The sequence below is a fragment of the Electrophorus electricus genome, chromosome 11 (assembly GCF_041902795.1).
Source record: "Electrophorus electricus isolate QZ-2024a chromosome 11, ASM4190279v1, whole genome shotgun sequence".
In the NCBI taxonomy this organism is placed as follows: domain Eukaryota; kingdom Metazoa; phylum Chordata; class Actinopteri; order Gymnotiformes; family Gymnotidae; genus Electrophorus; species Electrophorus electricus.
This window is the reverse complement of record NC_137507.1, coordinates 16,842,631-16,853,296: the sequence shown is the minus strand read 5'-3', so window position 1 is coordinate 16,853,296 and position 10,666 is coordinate 16,842,631. Positions and strand designations below refer to the sequence as shown.

General features: G+C 36.9%; 1 long non-coding RNA gene across 1 annotated transcript; it reads right to left on the bottom strand.

Annotated features, from left to right (window-relative positions):
• Positions 1-845: 845 nt before the first annotated feature.
• Positions 846-3,133, bottom strand: LOC118241761 (uncharacterized). The gene is made up of 3 exons (XR_004776349.2): positions 3,037-3,133; positions 2,747-2,827; positions 846-963 (listed from the first exon to the last, which is right to left on the bottom strand). It is a non-coding gene; the product is annotated as an uncharacterized LOC118241761 (long non-coding RNA).
• Between the last annotated feature and the right edge of the window lie 7,533 nt (positions 3,134-10,666).

Below are 10,666 nucleotides of genomic sequence, written 5' to 3'. Positions count from 1 at the left end.
AGATTTTCACGAAAGCCGAAAACCCTCTAGGCGTTCCATTCATAGGGGTTCTATTCATAAATGTTGGAAGTGGAGACACTGTATTGTTAAAGCTTGACTCTCCGACAGAAGGCAAGACAGTTTTCTAAGTGAGTCTTGACTTTGGCTGTAGGCATCCACCCAATTCTGTCCATATTTTCCATTCCAGCTGAATGATCTGTGCACTAATCCCCGATAACCATCTGCAGAGCTGGTGGCAAATATCAGCGCCAGGAAGTCAACGTTAATGAAGCACCGTGCAGGACTTTGGGTTTATGAGTGGGCCATAGTTGGACGTAGCTGGACTGCGGTGTGTCTGCTGGTTATTAGTGATCTTCATAAAACATAGCTTCATTCAAGTACTGATACAGGTCAAGGTGTATAAAGCTTTTTTTATAGTGAATAAACCATTTTTCAACAGTTTTTAATTAGGGCTTTACCAAAGTAAGAAGAAGACCTTACTTAAGTATTTCAAAAATAGTATTACTGAAAAATCACAGATATCATACTACAATACCTCCTTCTAAAATTATTTGAGAAGTTTTCTCTATTCACATACTCTTCTATACAAATATTGCACCACTACAGATTTGCCTGTGGAGTTGCATGATACAGGTGTTGCTGTGGAAAGGCCAGATGTTTTTCCCATGAGTCCTCTTGGGCATCTGCATGTGGTTTGGCCTGTCCACCCATGAGCATGACCACTATGATCACACACATGCACACACCCACACAGACACACATGTGCACACAATATCAGAGTACAAGTGCAATATTAAAGGATTTGCATTTTATTAAAGGAGGAATAACTTTATTTTTGCCTTGTCTGAAGTTGGCAGCCCAGTGATGTGGTGAGTATGGCGGCTCAATTAGGTGCCCTGCACCAGGGTAGATGAAGACTTGGAGCAGGTGATGATTTCCTGCCTTTTCCATTATCTGTTGTATCTAAGGGAAATGGACCATGAGTTACAATTATGAAATGATGCCTAACCTAACCCTAACTATATGTATGGGTTTTGTCAGGGTCTGTTTCTTAAGAGATTATGTTGTCTGGTTAATCAATCAGTACTCATCCACAAGCCATTTCATATCACCTCATACTATACATCTACCTCATACTCATTAACACCAGAAAGAAATTAGGTTTCACCTTTGTATTTAAACAATCTACAGTTTCTAGATTTTAAACGGCTCATATGTTAAGTTACATATCAAAACGGTTCTGATGGCAGCTGTGCATTGGAGGCAGAACAAATGTAACTGGTTAACAGTCAACGGGTGGAGATTAACAAGATTGGTAAGAAATCAATCGATGGAAATTTTCAAAGACTGCATGTTCACCTCACATAGTTCCTTTGCAGTGACTGCCTGAAATTACTTTAAGCATAAGTGTGTAAGAACATACTACAGCAGTCAGCAGAAGAGAAGCAGCCATGCTTGTATTTGAAGTCTAAACATAACATTCATGTACAACAAAACCAAACTATTACAAAGTCATTACGACATACTGCATCTGTATCTGCCTGCACAACACCTGGCTTACTTACAACAAACAAGCAAGTAAAGAAGACACAGTTTTGGGGGGCTAGATAGCCTGCCAGGTAGTTTTGAGAGACACTAAAAGCATATAAAAAAGAACAATTAAAACAAAAGGCAAAACTACAATTAAAATAGTGTACATTTTATGTAGTGCACATAAAATAATCTGAGAAAGTACATAGTTTTCTAAAGATAAGCTCTGCTTACAGCTTATTTTGAATCACATTTGTTACAGTCTGAACCAATTAGATTTGCTCATGCTGCCTTCAGAACAGTTTTGCATTGTGATTTTGCACATGAACTTTGAAATGTGGATTTCATTTTTGCAAAACTTTGCCAATATTTAAATTGCAATATTTAAATCTACAGCCATTCTCACCACTTTATTTTATAGTTGCATTTTAAGTTTTAAAGATACACATGGCCCATCTTATCATGCACATTTTTCCAGCTACCTTCAACGCTGTTCAAGTTTGGTCAAAAACTGACAAGAAAGGACTAGAGAAAGGCAGAACTTCTGAAATACCGCCAAAGGGCTTTAGACTTTAATGGTACACTTACAAAGTGTTTCTAATAAAGTGATTGGTGCACGTATACTAAGCTGCTGTTATTGCCAACCCATCTAGTGAAGCATTTTGATGCGACGACTGACACAAGGATTGATTCCCGTTATTGTAATGTGTCTTTGTGAGGGTTCTCAGTGTATCTGTGTGGTAGATAGCTAGCTAGGAAGGTTAAAAAAGACACCTAATTTACATGACACTGAGAAAATCCCAGTTTGATTTATCACTTTGTTGATTCTTAATGCAAGTCTATTAGTAAATGGGTTAACATACAATAACATACGTATGTCTGTTATTCTGGGTAATAGGCTACTCTGGTATGAAAATGAATCTAGATCACATTTTTAGAGCATGAATATTTTTAGTTATGTCCCTGTATGAAAACACTGGACAAAACCATTCCTTTCTGATTCCAAAGGGGACCCACATTTTTTTGATTCAAAATGGGGTGATTGTGTATTTTAAGGAACATGCGACAAGGGACAATGGTTTAAGGGACAATGGTTTCTTTGTAACTTAAAATATCTCAATATTGAATTAACAAGTAAAAGAATATGTTGTGTTGCCCTATAGGTTATGTATGTGTGTTATAGAACTATAAATGATTTAGACAGGTGTGATCTTACATCTTCAGTAGTCTCCAGAATGGGACAGCTCTGGTCATCATCACCAACCATTAACAGTGCTGGACATGTTATCTGATCAACCTGCGTGTTATACAATACCTCATTATAGGCAAACACATACACATACATTCAAACCTATAAACAAACACACAAAATATCATACACCCCCAGATGTATTTGACAATATTCTACAATAAAACAAATTACGCTGAAGCACAGATTAATGAGATGATTGTAAAAAAAAATTTAAAGGATATATAAAAATGCAGTATAATTATTATGCATCTTACATCCACTTTCAAGGTGGGATCTGTTGGAATGGGCAGGATAACGCCTCTCCAGATGATCTGATTGTTTTCTATCTGAATTTTACTTCTATATCTAAAAAGTAACATTTAAAAAATGTAATTACAAATGCATGCATAAATCATGTATTTAGGACTTCTACTTCTACAACACAATTGTACACCACAAATAAGAATTGATGAGTATCTAAAAGCTTTAATATAAATGATCTATTGTTGCCCACAGACAGCAGAGTGCAATCTGTTGTAATTAAAATATATCTTAGTATAATAAGAATCCTGTCTCCTGGATGAGGTTTTCCCTGGAGACACCCCACCTCAGCCGATTGAGTACGACGGTACCCCAGTATATGGTGTTTGCCGCATGCCTATCTGTATTGTGAACCTATGAAAGCCTTTTGCATTTGGAGCCAAACCTACCCGTGTCCTAGCTTTCTTGACAGTTATACTTTTAGTCATGCTCTTTCTTCATGAGTTTTGTTTGATTAATAAGTTTCCTTTGTTGGTCTTTGTTCAGTTGATAAGTAAATTGCCCAGTTGGTCATTCCTACAAGTTGCTTGAAACTGTTTTCTTTTTAAATCTCTTTTTTTTTATTAGGCTAGTTAGCTACCTTTGTCCACCACAAATCATTTATGATAATTTTGGCTTTGTTACATTATGTTTGTATACTGTAGTGATTCTAGAGAACTCAATACCTCTGATCATTAATAGAATCTTAGTCAATAATTGTTATGCATGATTTTTTCTATCTCTGCTTATTCAATAAACATACCTTAGTTATTACAACTGTGAGTCAAGAGTGGTAATGTTCTAATGTTTGGTAGATGATGGAAGTTTCATTACTTGAGACTGAATTCTTACTCATTATTAAATCAACAAAAATAATATATTTTCGTCTTCAATCAGGGTTAATTAACCTTACTGGGGTTAATTAACCCAATTAACCTTATCAACTATGATTTTCACTTTATTAAAGTGTTAAAATCACTACATGATATAACAATACATTTTCCTTATTTTAAGTTATTAAAGTTACTGTCCTGATACTAAATTGAGCTAACTTAGACTATGTCAGGTAAAAAAAGAACTTTAGCCTCACAGGTGTGGGCTAAACTCCAACTGTTTACAATTTCCAGCTCTGACCCTGATTTGTACGATTTGTACCACCAAATAATATTTAAGAAAATTATTATTCATTATTTTTTAATTTACTTTTCTATAAAGTACAGCTTACATGAAATGAAAAATCACATTGCTTTGTAGTCACCGCATATACCAGTTTATACTCCATAGTGTGGCTACCCTACATGGAGGTGGTGTCCAGGCCCCTAGTTATCAGTACAAAGGCCTGTTTCAAGAAACTGTTACAACTGGCTGCAGGGAGGGAAATGTTATCCAATTAATTTGGGTTATTTACAGATGAGGTCATGACCTTAATGGCTTTATTTATGGAAGAAGAGATGAATCACCATCTTTCATTTTCTGCTTAATCCTTGTTTTTAATCACTAATAATTTAATACAATGTTTATTTGCTTTTTGCATACAGGTATAAGCTAGTTTTTGCATCTGTCTTGTAGTTTTCCAGCTATATATTACACCTGATCCATGTAATCAACTACCCGATCTTGAGCTGAAGTAGGTGTTGGAATGTTTGTTTTAGAGGTGTTTTTATTTTTTTCTTCCTAATGAATGTAAATACCTTTTCAAAGGTAAAGGAATTAGGCAAAGAAGACCATCAGGCATTTGTTACTGCTGCATTCAGATTATCACAGTGTAGAATGTTTCCTCTCATATTCAAAACAAATATTTTATTTAAAATTCTAATTTCCCCAATTACTTTCAGCCCTTGTGTATAAAAGTGCTGTGTAGCTGGATCACCCAATACTCTAAAATTACCTCAAGAAATATACCTTGAGAAATACTGGTTTTAGTTTTATATAAAGCAATACATATCAATTGCACAAATAAATATGCAAAAAGTTATCATTTGTATTATGTGCATGGTCAGTGAGCTTTGAACTGAGTTGTGGACTTGGGCCAATGAAAAAAATTCACTTTTGGCCATAAAATCTGCAACTGTTACTTCAGCAATATGGCTCCTGGACTCCAACAATCACACTTTTGACATTGCACACAAACATACATTGCACCAATACAAATATCCCCATACCCACATTTACACTATTTTTCATGTGGTGGGGTAAAATGTAGGTGATGTTAATATTAGTTCCAAAGAAGTACAGACTGCTTGTCACCAAGCCATAGTCATTTCTGGGTGGCCCCTGCTTTGAGCTCAAAGAGATGAATCTACTCAAAGCCCTAGTGCTGTTTGTTTCCCATAATGCATAGCCAGGCTGGTAATGCTGACATTTCAGTTCCTGCATGGGAATTTTTGTCTTCAGCATCACTATCAGCTTTTTAGTTAGTGAAATACATGCTCAGTGAGCTTGGAACTTAGTTGTGGACTTGGGCCAGTGAAGAGAATTTCACTATTGGCCATGAAAACTGCCACTTTTGCTTCAGCAATATGCTCCTGTTCTGCCAAAGTTGAAGCACTCTTGACACAGATGCTTCTGTAGACTTCACATCTCTTCCTGCTGCTGCTGTTAAAGGTTATCAGTAAAGAGATACATCATGAGCTACTTCTTTTTGTTTGTTAATTTCCTTTCATCTTTCCACATATCATTTACAGGCTTTTTTAAAGACTTGCTCTTAATATTTTATGAGTCCAATGAAACTCGGATTCGTGTCAGAAATGTATTTGATGTCAAGTAAAACATTACATGAAGGCAATACAGTTGTACATTTATTGCTGCTGTTAAAGGTTATCAGTAAGTAGATACATCATATGCACACATTAGTAATGGTAGACATATGCTACTCTTCTTTCTTTGTTAATTATGTCTTTCCATTACCATGGTACTAGTTGATCTCCTATCATCTTTCCACAAGACATTTTCATATCAAGCTTTTCTTGGTCTTAAAGTTTAATTTCAAATCCAATGAAAATCAGATTCATTTGAGAAATGTATTTGATGTTCAGTAAAACATTTACATGAAGCCAAGATAGATATACATTTGTTCCAAACATTGGGATTTTATCTCAACATTTATAATGTTGTACTCAAATGACAAAATAAACAAATAAAAAACAATACACATACATGCAGGACAGGTGAGTGAATTGGTATTTTGGGCAGTTTTCCTTTGATGCTTATGTACACATGGTCTGAACGGATAGGCTTTTCATGGCTTGAATCTGGAGGGCAGCTGTTGTTTACCACTGGGTGGGACTAACAGTGGGTAACCTGACTCATGGCTCTGGCGTGTCATCTCTACTGTTTGACTGGAAGCCACTTGTCACTTTTCAGTGAGAGAGAGAAAAATTATTTACAAAACATATCATGCATTATATATATATATATATATATATATATATATATACACACACACACACACACACACACACACATATCTCCACCAGAGAAGCCAGTGATAAGGACTAAAACTAGCCCTGCAGCAATGCCACTTGTGCCCAAATTCTGACAAATTAGACACATAGGAAAGCTTCAACAGGTGAGCACATGATATGATAAGATGTCACAAGTAGAACATGCAGTAGATAAGGAAGCTGATTGTGATGCCATTTCCTGAGAGGCGGGGGGTGGGGGGTGGGGGGGATTGTGAGCCACAACTTACTGCATACCTGACCTTCAAAGTGAGTGACAGTGTGACATGGGCTTATTGCTTACATGTAAAGTATTGGTGTGTTGGTCAGTTTGATTTTGTGCAATACACTGAGAAATGCTAAGCAGGTGACAGTAAATCAGAGAAGAACAATGCATGACAGGCTTGATGGAAAAAGAAAGCAAATAGCCAGCAGTTCCTCTCCCACCAGTGCACCCAGAGCTCCTGTTGTGGTCATAAGCTCCTCCTACTTCACTGTGGCCTTCACAGTAGAGCAAAGGGGAGGTCCCTGTTGCTGTGGCAATTGTATCTGTTGTTGTAAAGCCAAATTTACCGTGTCATAGGTCAAAAGGAGTGTATCACAAATGCAATTTCAGCATTGGCCTACCTGAGACACACATCAACACTTAACACAGAAAGGCACACACACACACACACACACACACACACACACACACACACACACACTCACACTCACCCACACCCATGAGTTATTAAGTCATCAATAAAAACGTCATGGAAATACTCTTTCTGTTTCTCGTTTCGGTGGTTGTATTAAACAGCTTCACTGCTGGTGTGATTGCTGGTGTGGGCGAGGAAGCAGTGAGAGGTAGTGCAGACGTCTGGGACTGTGCATGTGTAAGCGTAAAGTAATATTTAACATTTGGTATTTAACATGTTAATCCAATACTAACAGAACATCTGGACCTCAGAGAGCTGGCTTTTAGCTCAGTAATCTGATTTTGCAGTGCGTGTATACCCTTACTCTGATTTCTTTTGGATTTCGCAGTCTGCGCGTACTCGCAAATATAACCAGTGCTGTCATGGAAGTGGCTAGCAGAATTAAATTCAACACATACAAAATGGTTATCAAAAAAGATTTGGGGAAACTCTGAAATAAAGTACATGCTCGAGGAAATGAAAGAATTTGAATTGTGCACCATTAGTAACCATTAGTATCCATACAAATATGAAAAAGAAGATCCATATTTGCCCGTAAAGTGGGTCCATGTTAACAAAACACCGCAGCAGGAAGTTTGAAGTTTACGTCACATCATTCCATGAGATTATTGGCTGGTTGCAAATCTGAATCCAGTTATTTCTTGACCTATGTAAGACCAATGTTTTCCCATTATCTGAATACCAAAGCACAATCTAAATGCATTGATCGGATTACTGACAAAATATGATTTTGTGTAGTTATTAGATTAAGTGCATGTAAGTGCACTTACTGTTTGATATTGTTTGCGAATCTTCTGCAAGTTCAACTTCCATTGTGATTCCATATGTGATGATTCATGTAACAAATGTTGAAAAAGAAAAAAAAACAAAACAAAGCAAATGCAAAGACTCAAAGAGTAAAAAGAAATATACAGAGGAGCAGAGAATGAGCAGGTGAAAGAAAAAGGCTGTCATCCAGAAGAACAGGTGGACATACACATTTATCTGTGATGAGGAACATCATCTCTTTCTGCCAGATTCTGGCAGATCATCAACATTGCCAGATACATGCATACAGGACAAAGTGGGGATAGACCATTAGGCTGGAAGAAAGAGTATACTTATCTGTGGATCTAAAATATATATTCATTAATTTCTTAAAAGTAAAAAGAGCTAGAGAAGAGTGATTACCTGTGGTTGTTACCTGCTTTCATGGTTGAGCTGAAATAGTGAGCACTACACTGAATTTCAAAGACACATGTTTCAAAGTTATTGGATATGTGAATGAATCACCACTCATTTTGAAATATAACCCACAATTTAAATGTTAAAATGTAATTTAAAATGACAGATTGACTAAAAAAAAAAAAAATTTCCAACCAATCACCATCCAAAAATTCTAAGGCCTTCTTGATGTCTTGTCCACTCATTGTATCATAAGAACAAGTCTCCAGAAGCAAGCTACTGCCCTCTAGTGGTTAGGATGGTTATGATAGTGTAATGTGTATATTTGTCTTACTGTAGTATAAGCATCCTATCATCCTGTCATCCTTGTATCCTAAAGCTACCTGCTCAACTACATGATAACATATCAGCAAGTATGTTGACTTTCCATGGGACATGCACTACACTTAGAATTTAGTGCTGTGGTGTAGTGTTAAAACTCCATCTAAACACTCTTTGATTCAATGTTCTGAATTCTGCTAGAAAGGTCAATGGATTATGCGCTAAAGAATCCATTCAGGTTGGTACAGTATATGATTGGTAGGGAGCCCTTGGGCAAGACTCCTAACACCACATTCACCTACCTCTATAACGTACTTGTAATTGTAATTGAAATTGGATAAGAGCATCTGCCAAATGTATAAAATGTAAATGAATAAAGAGAGACCTCACCACTTGAACTAGCCAAGTAAACCACAAAATGTTGTACTGCCATAAATTAATATTAGTACTTCCTCCTTGATAGTGAAATATGCTCAGTGAAGACGATTGAGTTTTCTGGAAAAATAATCTACAGGTTTATTTATCCCTGACTGCAGCACAACTCCTTTTTTGCAGCACAGCTCCAACCCCAACATCACAACTGTACACCGCTAGCTTCAACAGAGCACAAAAATCTGGAGCCTTCATAACCAGCTCACATGAGAAAATGGCATTCATCTGGACCAGTGCACTTTGAAAAGTCTGCACATAATCTTCTTCAATAGATTAGAGGAGAGGCCACCTGTGCTGACATTGGTTACTAAACTGAGGTAAATCCCACATAACTCTAGTATACACATTAGCTGTGGTATAGTCTGGAGAGGTCCTAAGTCTTATTGCTCCCTGCTCAAACTGATGGCCAAGGTAAGTGACCTGGGCCCTTCCAATTTCTCACTTTGTAGATGTACCACCATACCACTATCTCTAGCCACTCAATTGGCCCCTGCAGATGCACTCTAAACCACATCATCATCATGATAAGTGACAGTAATGGGGAGTAGTACTGGAACTCTATATTGTGGAAAAATGTGGAGTCATTGTTTTCATACCTTACTGAATCTTCATTTTCTTTAGAGCAAAGCGAATATTTTCTTTAGCTAACTCAGAAGCAGCCCTATCTGGAAAAGGTAACCACGTACTCCAACAGCCCTGTTGGTGGCTTTTGTGCAAGCAACTGGTCTATTAATGTGTTTGCCTGTTTAAACTCCCGTCAGTGGGCGCCTCACCATTGGTCATTGTTTGTTCGCTGATGTATGTTAGTGCGTATATAGTCATTTGTTAGCTGTGATTGTAGTCTGTGTTTAATTAAATGTATAACTCATCTCTGCCGTTAGTGTTGTGTGTGAGTGCCATTGTTCTACATGTTTTATGTTAATAAATGTTTCACTTCGAGGGAGTCTGTGCGTCCTGCTCCACTCCCACCAGCACCATCGGTGTAACGGTGTAACGTTACATTATTCAAGTAATTTGAATGTGTGTATTTAAAACATAAGAATAACCATTTGTTTTTGTTTTCTTTTAGGAGAAAAAAAATGGTTTTACACCGTTGACTTCAGAATACAAAAGATGTTTGTTCAGAACATACGTGGGTCAATAAAAAGACAAAAACAAAGAATGACCAATATGCTTATTACTGTTTAACTTAAAGGTCAGGTCTTTTCGAGTCCAGGAAATTTAGTGTTTCATTGGTACAGATCACATTTTGCAATTCAAGTAAAAAAAAAAAATCAAAACAAACTACAACTCACCAAAACCTGACAATAAACAGGGACCAACTGCTTTTGATTTACAGCTTTTCTAGTAATTTAATCATAATTTTCTCAAAGGACTTGTTGGGAAGATTGCATCTGTTTTGTGCCTCTTCTGAGTAGAAGTTTCTGCTTCCTGCAAAAACTGTAGAGTGGTTGGCTTGTCTTTTTTGTTTGTGAGAGCCTGGCAAAGGCAGCTCATGGGAGTGTGAATGCATATTGGTAGAACTGATACATTTTCATCTACTGCCA